Below are 12,830 nucleotides of genomic sequence, written 5' to 3'. Positions count from 1 at the left end.
AAAATAATACAAAAAAAAAATTAGAAAATCATAAAAATCAAAAATATTTTTCTATTTCTTGTTTGAGTCTTGAGTCATATCATAAGTTTGGTGTCACTTGCATATGCATCTTGCATTTTTCGAAAATATCATACATTCATAGTGTTCTTCATGATCTTCAAGTTGTTCTTGGTAAGTCTTCTTGTTTGATCTTGATGTTTTCATGTTTTGTGTCTTTTCTTCTTTTACATGTGCATTTTTCGTTTCTTAGAGTCTAAACATGAAAGATTTCTAAGTTTGGTGTCTTACATGTTTTCTTTGCATCAAAAATTTTTCAAAAATATGTTCTTGGTGTTCATCTTGACATTCAAAGTGTTCTTGGTGTTCATCTTGACATTTATAGCATTCTTGCATGCACTCATTGTTTTGATCTAAAAAATTTCATGCATTGCATATTTTTTTTGTTTTTCTCTCTCATCATAAAAATTCAAAAATCAAAAAAATATCTTTCCCTTTTTCTCTCTTAAAATTTCGAAATTTTGATTTGACTTTTTCAAAAATTTTTAAAATCTAGTTGTTTTCATGAGTCAAATCAAATTTCATTTTAAAAATCCTATCTTTTTCAAAAATCAAATCTTTTTCATTTTTTTCTTTGTTATTTTCGAAAATTTCAAAAATATTTTTCAAAAATCTTTTTCTTAGTTTTATATCATAATTTTCGAAAATAACAATAACAATTAATGTTTTGATTCAAAAATTTGAAGTTGTTACTTGCTTGTTAAGAAAGATTCAAACTTTAAATTCTAGAATCATATCTTGTGATTTCTTGTGAATCAAGTCATTAATTGTGATTTTAAAAATCAAATCTTTTTCAAAACTAATTACTATCATATCTTTTCAAAAATATCTTCTTATCTTATCTTTTTCAAAAATATGATTTCAAAATATCTTTTCTAACCTCCTAACTTCTTATCTTTTCAAAATTTGTTTCAACTAACTAACTAACTTTTTGTTTGTTTCTTATCTTTTTCAAAACTACCTAACTAACTCTCTCTCTAGAATTTTCGAAAATATCTCCCCTCTTTTTCAAAATTTCTTTTTAATTAACTAATCATTTTATTTTATTTGAATTTTCGAAAATTACTAACATTTTTTCAAAAACCATTTTCAAAAATCACTAACTCTTTTTCAAAAATTATTTTCGAAAATTTCCTCCTTCTCTCTCATCTTATTCTATTTATTCATTCATTAACTAACATCTCTTCCTCACATCATCACCAAATTCGAACCCCCTCTTCTATCTGTGTTCGAATTTCTTCTTCTTTTCTTCTATTAAACAATAAGGAACCTCTTTACTGTGACATAGAGGATTCCTCTTCTTTTCTTGTTCTCTTCTCTTTCTTATGAGCAGGGACAGAGAAAAAGGCATTCTTGTTGAAGCTGATCCAGAACCTGAAAGGAAACTAAGAGAAGCTAAATTACAACAATCCAGAGACAACTTGATTGAAAATTTCGAACAAGTAAAGGAAATGGCAGCCGAACCCAACAACAATGCAAGGAGAATGCTTGGTGACTTTACTACACCAAATTCTAATTTACATGGAAGAAGCATCTCCATTCCTGCCATTGGAGCAAACAATTTTGAGCTGAAACCTCAATTAGTTTCTCTGATGCAGCAGAACTGCAAGTTTCATGGACTTCCATCTGAAGATCCTTTTCAGTTCTTAACTGAATTCTTGCAGATATGTGATACTGTAAAGACTAATGGAGTAGATCCTGAAGTCTACAGGCTCATGCTTTTCCCTTTTGTTGTAAGAGACAGAGCTAGACTCTGGTTGGATTCTCAACCTAAGGATAGCCTGAACTCATGGGATAAGCTGGTCAAGGCTTTCTTAGCCAAGTTCTTTCCTCCTCAAAAGCTTAGTAAGATTAGAGCTGATGTTCAAACCTTCAGACAGAAAGAAGGTGAATCCCTCTATGAAGCTTGGGAAAGATACAAACAGTTGACCAAAAAGTGTCCTTCTGACATGCTTTCAGAATGGACCATCCTGGATATATTCTATGATGGTTTATCTGAGTTATCAAAGATGTCATTGGATACCTCTGCAGGTGGATCCATTCACCTAAAGAAAACGCCTGCAGAAGCTCAAGAACTCATTGACATGGTTGCTAATAACCAGTTCATGTACACTTCTGAAAGGAATCCTGTGAGTAATGGGACGCCTATGAAGAAGGGAGTTCTTGAAGTTGATACTCTGAATGCCATATTGGCTTAGAATAAAATATTGACTCAGCAAGTCAATATGATCTCTCAGAGTCTGCATGGAATGCAAGCTGCATCCAACAGTACTCAAGAGGCATCTTCTGAAGAAGAAGCTTATGATCCTGAGAACCCTGCAATAGCAGAGGTGAATTACTTAGGTAAACCTTATGGAACCACCTATAACTCATCATGGAGAAATCATCCAAATTTCTCATGGAAGGATCAAAAGCCTCAACAAGGCTCTAATAATGGTGGAAGAAACAGGTTTAACAATAATAAACCTTTTCCATCATCCACTCAGCAACAGACAGAGAACTCTGAACAAAATACTTCTAATTTAGCAAACTTAGTCTCTGATCTATCCAAGGCCACTATAAGTTTCATGAATGAAACAAGGTCTTCCATTAGAAATTTGGAAGCACAAGTGGGCCAGCTGAGTAAGAGGATCACTGAAATCCCTCCTAGTACTCTCCCAAGCAATACAGAAGAGAATCCAAAAGGAGAGTGCAAGGCCATTGACATAAGCACCATGGCCGAACCCAATGAGGGAGAGGAGGACGTGAATCCCAAGGAGGAAGACCTCCTGGGACGTCCAGTGGTCAATAAGGAGCTTCCCTCTGAGGAACCAAAGGACTCTGAGGCTCATCTAGAGACCATAGAGATTCCATTGAACCTCCTTATGCCCTTCATGAGCTCTGATGAGTATTCCTCTTCTGAAGAGAATGAGGATGTTACTGAAGAGCAAACTGCCAAGTTTCTTGGTGCAATCATGAAGCTGAATGCCAAATTATTTGGCATTGATACTTGGGAAGTTGAACCTCCCTTGTTCATCAATGAACTAAGTGATCTGGATCAACTGACATTGCCTCAGAAGAGACAGGATCCTGGAAAGTTCATAATACCCTGTACCATAGGCACCATGATCTTTAAGGCTCTGTGTGACCTTGGTTCAGGAATAAACCTCATGCCCCTCTCTGTAATAGAGAAACTGGGAATCTATGGGGTGAAAGCTGCTAAAATCTCATTAGAAATGGCAGACAATTCAAGAAAACAGGCTTATGGACAAGTAGAGGACGTGTTAGTAAAGGTTGAAGGCCTTTACATCCCTGCTGATTTCATAGTCCTGGATACTGGAAAGGAAGAGGATGAATCCATCATCCTAGGAAGACCTTTCCTGGCCACAGCAAGAGCTGTGATTGATGTTGACAGAGGTGAAATAGTCCTTCAATGGAATGAGGACTCCCTTGTGTTTAAAACTCAAGGATCTCCCTCTGCAACCATGGAGAGGAAGCATGAAAAGCTTCTCTCAAAGCAGAGTCAACCCAAGCCCCCACAGTCAAACTCTAAGTTTGGTGTTGGGAGGCCACAACCAAACTCTAAGTTTGGTGTTGAACTCCCATATCCAAACTCTAAGTTTGGTGTTGGAGAGTCTCAACAAAGCTCTGCACATCTGTGAGGCTCCATGAGAGCCCACTGTCAAGCTATTGACATTAAAGGAGCGCTTGTTGGGAGGCAACCCAATTTTTATCTAACTATATTTTTCTTAGTTATATGTCTTTGTAGGTTCATGATCATGTGAAGTCACAAAATAAATATAAAAATTGAAAACGGAATAAAAAATAGCAGAAGAAAAATCACACCCTGGAGGAGCATCTGTCTGGCGTTCAGCGCCAGAACAGAGCATGGTGCTGGCGCTGAACGCCCAAAATGGGCAGCTTCTGGGCGCTGAACGCCAGAACAGGCATGGTTCTGGCGTTCAACGCCAGAAATGGCACACAAATGGGCACTGAACGCCCAAAATGGCCACCAACCTGGCGCTGAACGCCCAGAGTTGTGTACAAGGGCATTTTTACATGCCTAATGGGTGCAGGGATGTAATTCCTTGAACACCTCAGGATCTGTGGACCCCACAGGATCTACTCAGGATCTGTGGACCCCACAGGATCCACTCAGAATCTGTGGACCCCACAGGATCCCCACCTACCTCCACTCACTTCTTCTCACCACTCTCTTTCACACAACCCCATAAACACTCTTCCCCAAAAATCCTTCACCAATCACCTCAAACTCTCTTCCCCATCACCTCTTCACCACTCACATCCATCCACTCTTCCCCATAAACCCACCTCACAAACTCCACCTACCTTCAAAATTCAAAACCAATTTTCTACCCAAACCCACCCATATGGCCGAACCTTAACCCTCCCTCCCTTCCCTATATAAAGCCCTCCATTCTTCATCAAATTCACACAAACACACCCTTCTACACCCTACTTGGCCGAAACCACATCTCCATCTCCCTCTCCATATTTCTTCTTCTTCTTCTTCTATTCTTTTGTTTATTGCTCGAGGGCGAGCAATATTCTAAGTTTGGTGTGGTAAAAGCATAGCTTTTTTGTTTTTCCATTACCATTGATGGCATCTAAGACCGGAGAATCCTCTAGAAGAGGGAAAGGGAAGACAAAAGCTTCCACATCCGAGTCATGGGAGATGGAAAGGTTCATCTCCAAAGCCCATCAAGACCACTTCTATGATGTTGTGGCCAAGAAGAAGGTGATCCCTGAGGTCCCTTTCAAACTCAAAAGAAATGAGTATCCGGAGATCCGACATGAAATTCAAAGAAGAGGGTGGGAAGTTCTAACAAATCCCATCCAACAAGTCGGCATCCTAATGGTTCAAGAGTTCTATGCCAATGCATGGATCACCAAGAACCATGATCAAAGTAAGAACCCGGATCTAAAGAACTATGTTACAATGGTTCGGGGGAAATACTTGGATTTTAGTCCGGAAAATATGAGGTTGGCGTTCAACTTGCCAAACATGGAAGAGAACGCACGCCCCTACACAAGGAGAGTCAACTTTGATCAAAGGTTGGACCAAGTCCTTATGGACATATGTGTAGAAGGAGCTCAATGGAAGGTTGACTCCAAAGGCAAGCCGGTTCAACTAAGAAGATTGGACCTCAAGCCTGTAGCTAGAGGATGGTTGGAGTTCATTCAATGCTCAATCATTCCCACTAGCAACCGGTCTGAAGTTACTATAGACCGGGCCATCATGATCCACAGCATCATGATTGGAGAAGAGGTGGAAGTTCATGAGATTATCCCTCAAGAACTCTACAAGGTGGCTGACAAGTCCTCCACCATGGCAAGGTTAGCCTTTCCTCACCTCATCTGCCACCTATGCAATTCGGCTGGAATTGACATAGAGGGAGATATCCTCATTAAAGAGGACAAGCCCATCACTAAGAAGAAGATGGAGCAAGCAAGAGAGCCCATTCATGGAGCTCAAGAGGTGTATGAAGCTCATCACCATGAGATCCCGGAAATGCCTCAAATGCACTTTCCTCCACAAAACTATTGGGAGCAAATCAACACCTCCCTAGGAGAATTGAGTTCCAATATGGGACAACTAAGGGTGGAACATCAAGAGCACTCCATCATGCTTCATGAAATAAGAGAAGATCAAAAAGCAATGAGGGAGGAGCAACAAAGACAAGGAAGAGACATAGAAGAGCTCAAAGACATCATAGGTTCCTCAAGGAGGAAACGCCACCATCACTAAGGTGGACTCATTCCTTGTTCTTACTTTATCTGTTTTTCGTTTTCTATGTTATGTGCTTATCTATGTTTGTGTCTTCATTACATGATCATTAGTAGTTAGTAACTATGTCTTAAAGTTATGAATGTCCTATGAATCCATCACCTCTCTTAAATAAAAACTGTTTTAATTCAAAAGAACAAGAAGTACATGAGTTTCGAATTTATCCTTGAACTTAGTTTAATTATATTGATGTGGTGACAATGCTTCTTGTTTTCTGAATGTATGCTTGAACAGTGCATATGTCTTTTGAAGTTGTTGTTTAAGAATGTTAAATATGTTGGCTCTTGAAAGAATGATGACTAGGAGACATGTTATTTGATAATCTGAAAAATCATAAAAATGATTCTTGAAGCAAGAAAAAGCAGCAAAGAACAAAGCTTGCAAAAAAAAAAAAAAAATAGGCGAAAAAAATAGAAAAAAAAAAGAAAAAGCAAGCAGAAAAAGCCAAAGCTCTTAAAACCAAGAGGCAAGAGCAAAAAGCCAATAACCCTTAAAACCAAAAGGCAAGGGCAATAAAAAGGATCCCAAGGCTTTGAGCATCAGTGGATAGGAGGGCCTAAAAGGAATAAAATCCTGGTCTAAGCGGCTAAACCAAGCTGTCCCTAACCATGTGCTTGTGGCGTGTAGGTGTCAAGTGAAAACTTGAGACTGAGCGGTTAAAGTCAAGGTCCAAAGCAAAAAAAAAAAAGAGTGTGCTTAAGAACCCTGGACACCTCTAATTGGGGACTTTAGCAAAGCTGAGTCACAATCTGAAAAGGTTCACCCAATTATGTGTCTGTGGCATTTATGTATCCGGTGGTAATACTGGAAAACAAAGTGCTTAGGGCCACGGCCAAGACTCATAAGGAAGCTGTGTTCAAGAATCATCATACTGAACTAGGAGAGTCAATAACACTATTCGAAATCTGAAGTTCCTATAGATGCCAATCATTCTGAACTTCAATGGATAAAGTGAGATGCCAAAACTATTCAAGAGGCAAAAAGCTATAAGTCCCGCTCATTTGATTGGAGCTATGTTTCATTGATAGTTTGGAATTTATAGTATATTCTCTTCTTTTTATCCTATTTGATTTTCAGTTGCTTGGGGACAAGCAACAATTTAAGTTTGGTGTTGTGATGAGCGGATAATTTATACGCTTTTTGACATTGTTTTTAGTATGTTTTTAGTAGGATCTAGTTACTTTTAGGGATGTTTTCATTAGTTTTTATGTTAAATTCACATTTCTGGACTTTACTATGAGTTTGTGTATTTTTCTATGATTTCAGGTATTTTCTGGCTGAAATTGAGGGACTTGAGCAAAAATCAGATTCAGAGGTTGAAAAAGGACTGCTGATGCTGTTGGATTCTGACCTCCCTGCACTCAAAGTGGATTTTTTGGAGATACAGAAATCGAAATGGAGCGCTTCCAATTGCGTTGGAAAGTAGACATCCAGGGCTTTCCAGAAATATATAATAGTCCATACTTTGGCCAAGAATAGACGACGTAAACTGGCGTTCAACGCCAGCTCTCTGCCCAAATCTGGCGTCCAGCGCCAGAAAAGGATCCAAAACCAGAGTTGAACGCCCAAACTGGCACAAAAACTGACGTTCAACTCCACAAATGGCCTCTGCACGTGCAACACTCAAGCTTAGCCCAAACACACACCAAGTGGGCCCCGGAAGTGGATTTATGCATCAATTACTTACTTCTGTAAATCCTAGTAGCTAGTTTATTATAAATAGGGCCTCTTACTATTGTATTAGGCATCTTTGGATTACCTTATGATCCTTTGATCACGTTTTAGGGGGCTGGCCATCTCGGCCATGCCTGGACCTTTTATTTATGTATTTTCAACGGTAGAGTTTCTACACTCCATAGATTAAGGTGTGGAGCTCTGCTGTTCCTCAAAGATTAATGCAAAGTACTACTGTTTTCTATTCAATTCATCTTATTTCGCTTCTAAGATATCCATTCGCACCCAAGAACGTGATGAAGGTGATGATTATGTGTGACGCTCATCACCATTCTCCCCTATGAACACGTGCCTGACAAACACTTCCGTTCTACATGAAATAAGCTAGAATGAATATCTCTTAAATCTCCTAACCAGAATCTTTGTGGCGTAAGCTAGAATGATGGCGGCATTCAAGAGAATCCGGAAAGTCTAAACCTTGTCCGTGGTATTCCGAGTAGGATTCAATGAATGAATGACTGTGACGAGCTCCAAACTCGCGATTGCAGGGCGTTAGTGACAGACGCAAAAGGATAGTAAATCCTATTCTAGCATGATCGAGAACTGACAAATGAATAGCCGTGCCGTGACAGGGTGCGTGAGCATATTATTCACTGAGAGGATAAGATGAAGCCATTGGCAAGGGTGATGCCTCCAGACGATTAGCCGTGCCGTGACAGGGCATTGGATCATTTTCCCGAGAGATGACCGAAAGTAGCCATTGACAGTGGTGATGTATCACATAAAGCCAGCCATGGAAAGGAGTAAGACTGATTGGATGAAGATAGCAGGAAAGCAGAGGTTCAGAGGAACGAAAAGCATCTCCATTCGCTTATCTGAAATTCCTACCAATGAATTACATAAGCATCTCTATCCCTATTTTATTATATAATATTCGAAAACACCATTATCACTTTATATCTGCCTGACTGAGATTTACAAGGTGACCATAACTTGCTTCATACCAACAATCTCCGTGGGATTCGACCCTTACTCACGTAAGGTATTACTTGGACGACCCAGTGCACTTGCTGGTTAGTTGTATCGAAGTTGTGACAAATTATGAATGTGTAATCACGATTACGCGTACCAAGTTGCTCACATGCTAGGAATAGTTCGAGCCTGGACATCACAATTTCGTGCACCACCCCTGCATCAACGCAGATCTCTTTCTCTCTCTCTCTTTCTCATCTCTAACATCACCACTACCATAACACCTACTACCCTTAACTCTAACACCAATTATAACTCTTTATCTATCACAATGTCAGCCACCCCCTCATCTAAACAACAACAACAAATGATAACAACAATTCAATTTTGAAGTGAGAATCACAAACGGTTAAGCGGTGGCAAAATTAGTTCGATGGAGTGTGGAAGAGTTTGATGGCTTCGACTACTGGCATCGTCTCAGGCAGAACTTGGTATCACCGGAATAACACTCACACTTGGTAGGCTCCAACGGCAAAAGCGACGAACCAGCGGCAACCGCGATGAACCAGCAGCAACAGCGGCAATGACCCCTCCTTCTATCGCATACCTTCTTTCTCTCTCTCTCTCTCCCTCTCCGGTGAGCCAGTGGCAGCAGCGGCGGCTTTCCTCCTCGTTGTACTTCCCATCACATCCCTAAGCCCTCACTTTCTTTGTTGGAGATTGTTGAGGTTTGAGTATAGTTTTGTTTTCAAGTGGAAAGATTTAAGGATAATTGGTGGTGGTAGTGGTGGGTGGTGGTGGAGAGAGAGAGAGAGAGAGAGATGATGATGAAGATGTAGGGGACAGAGGGAGTTAGTGGAGAAGAGGTTTTTTATTTTTGTTTTAAGGGTAAAATCGTCAAAGCATTATTATTTTTTGTAAAAAGGATGATTTTAAAATGATTTATAACATTGATGATGATTTTAATAAGAAAAAAAGGTCGGGGACGATTTTAATTTTGACCTCAGATTTTAGGGACGAAAAAAGTACTTAATCCCTTAAAATAACGACGTATTAGTTTAACTTGTTTTAATTAATCAGTTGTTATATTAGGATATTTGAACTTCTAAGTAGTTAGAGCACTTATAAATATGTTAATTTAAATTTTTTTAATTAATTAAAGTAAATTAATTTAATTAATTAGTTGATATGTTTATTTGTTTGGATTTAATTTGTTGAAAGAGTAGTAGTTAAGAGTGAACATTAGAATATAATTAATTATATATATAGTTATATTTTATTATCTGAAAATTTTATTATATTAAAATATTATTAAATAATTGTATTTTATTATTATCTTTGAAAAATTGAGTTTTTTTAATGAAATTAAATTATTTATTCTCATCAACCTCTTATGAACTTATTTTTTTATGTTGCTCAAGATGATATTTTTTAGCGTATTTAGAGAACTAAGACAACAAATACACAATATTTCAGGTGAGTTACACTTGTTATTAGACATTTGCATGAGAAGGAAGGAGAAGAAGAATAGATAATAGTAAGATAAATATAGTGTGATTAATGGTTGGGTCAAAAAAAATTTTATATAGAATTTTTTTTATGTAGTTATCTAGAGTGCAAAGACTCTTAAATAATTATATACGTATTTCGAGTATATTGACATTAAATTCTTTATGCTCATAACTCAACATCCGATTTTTCTATAATTTTGCAGTTATATCATATTTCGAGTGCAATCAGTTTCTTTTTTTTAGTTGTATCATATCCCGAATATATAGTGTCCAATTTGAGTTATTAATGAATTTTTGGTCTATGAACAGTATTAGTTTGAATGGGTTCTTTTAAGTTAAAAAAGTACTTTTTTTTTTAGTTAAAGTACTTTTATTCAATTTTAAATATAGTTGGATATATCTTTAAAAAAATTATTTTTATTAAAAAAATAAATTATCTTTTTAAAAGCTAGCAAACTTACTTTAAAAAAGCAGAAGCAAAAGATATTTTAATATTTATTTTTTTTAAAAGGTCTATCCAAATGTAAAATAGCTTTTGTCTATTTAAAAATTTTTTTAAAAAAAAATGAAAAAATAAGTATTTTTTTTCAAAACCCAATTCTAACTGATCAATAATGTATATTTAAAATTATAATTTATCTACATGCTATACATTTCAGTAAATATTATATTTAATTAATTTAAATAAAAATCTCTTATTTGGATGCCATTTAAATTATTAGAAAAAAAATTTCAACTAAATTTTTTTTTATTATTTAGTATTTTTGGATAGTAAAAATAAAAATATTATAAAAATAAAAAATATTTTTTTAAATTATATTTTAACGTAATAAATAAACAAAAAATACTTTTATATTATTGTATCTAAATATTATTATTAGATAAAAAATATTTTTATATAAAATATCAAAATATAAAATTATTTTTATTTTTTTTTAAATCTTTTAAAAAAATTAGTTAAATTTTTTTTTTAAATCTCACTCAAAAAATCCATCACATGATTGAGTGATACGATATTGTATTAAGAAATAAAGAGAATAGAATATAAATTCTTAGAATTAGGACAAAAAAATAGAATTTTTAATTATATTATGAATAATTATATTATTATATCATATTTTTATTTATAGTATACTTTTTTTAATTGAATTATAAGTCTAATACTAATCCTAATATTGAGATGACTAGTCAAAATCTAATTTTTCTTATTTTAAAAAAAAAAAATTAAACCCTAACGATAGTGACTAGTGAGGTCTTGATCATGTTTTGGAGTTGGAGAAATAAACTGGTGATTGTTGGAGCAAATAACGTCCTTTTTGTTGTGATAAGATGTGGATGACTATTTAGATTAACCTTCTCAATATTCATTCTCAAGAAAGAATGAATTTAATAAAAGTTGAAAAGTGATGATAATTTGTGTGTATAAATAGGAGAAGTATTAATCTAAATAAACATATATAAGTAATAAAATAATATTCTCTCTTATACTTTTTTTTTTTTATATTATTTTCTCTCTTATATATTTTATTATAATATTATTAAATATATTAATTATATCTACTATATTGATATAGTAATTTTAGTGAATATTACTATTTGAGTTATCTAATTATATTTTTCTTATCTACTTTAATGACGATTTTATTAGGCTATTAGAATTTTATTAGGACTAGTGAGTTGTATACAATTAATTGACCTAATGTCAAAGGATTTGAATTTTTTAAAGTTTGAATTTTATTTTAGAGAGTAAAGTGTGATTTTTTATCGTTTATTTTATAGGTAGAACCAAAAATAAATATGAAAAAAAAATTATTTAAGAATAGAAGATCACACTTTATCCTCTAAAATACAAATTTAAAATTTAAAGGATCAAAATTCAATGTGAAAAGTCATTGCCCCCATAAATGTCCACATAGTTTTTAATGTACGACATGACAATTCTCCTTTAATCAAACTTTTTCAAGGAATATTTTTCAAATAATAAGGGTGAAGAATTATTATTTTTACTGATTTAATAATATCCCATTAATATTTCCATCATGTTATGTTATATACATCTTAAAAATTAATTATTAAATCAATTACGTATATATAATAATTAAAATATAAGATTATCTATATATATCAAATTTGTAATTTTTTTTCTTTTTATTTGTTTCGAGAGAAAGCTAAATTTCATTCATAAAAGGTGTAAGCTTAGTTGCATGTTCTTATCCGACACAAACTCCGTAAAACAATAGGCAATTCAAATCTTGGCCCATAGTATTTGTTTTTTTTAATTGACTTCACCACCATGGTCATACATTTCTTAATTAAAGAAAAACGTCTAAAATTTTTAAATAAATAAATATGTTTAATTAATACTTATTCAATTATCATAATGTATTATTTGAAGAAAAAAAATTAATATTATCTGAATATTAGAAATAAACAATTATTTTAAATTTCTAAATTAAAACATCACTTTCTTTATCTCTTTTTTCAACAAATATTTTAAATCAAATGAAGTATTAAATTGAAATAAAATGCTTGTTGAAGAAGAGATGATGATTTATTTCATTGCTTACTGAGAGGATTGATCATGAAAGATTTTAGACAAATACAAGCAAGAGTCTTAAAATACTTAAACAATAGCCATCAACTTAGAACTACATGCATCCTCATCCGATAAAGAAGAGTGTACGAAATTTGTACCTCAAAAATGACATAAAAAAAAGAAAAAGGAAAACAATTTTAAGGGATTTTAGACAGTTGGCATCCATCCTCATCAGTCATCATCATCATCATCATCAATACATATTTTATTTTAACATTGCGGCATTTATAGA

The 12,830-nt window shown here is 34.6% G+C and overlaps 1 non-coding gene across 1 annotated transcript; it reads right to left on the bottom strand.

Moving 5' to 3' along the window:
* Positions 1–1,904: 1,904 nt before the first annotated feature.
* On the bottom strand, positions 1,905–2,011 carry LOC112774156 (small nucleolar RNA R71). Its single transcript, XR_003188657.1, has one exon. It is a non-coding gene; the product is annotated as a small nucleolar RNA R71 (small nucleolar RNA).
* Between the last annotated feature and the right edge of the window lie 10,819 nt (positions 2,012–12,830).

This window comes from Arachis hypogaea, chromosome 18 (assembly GCF_003086295.3).
Source record: "Arachis hypogaea cultivar Tifrunner chromosome 18, arahy.Tifrunner.gnm2.J5K5, whole genome shotgun sequence".
Lineage (NCBI taxonomy): Eukaryota > Viridiplantae > Streptophyta > Magnoliopsida > Fabales > Fabaceae > Arachis > Arachis hypogaea.
This window is presented reverse-complemented; position numbering and strand designations above follow the sequence as displayed.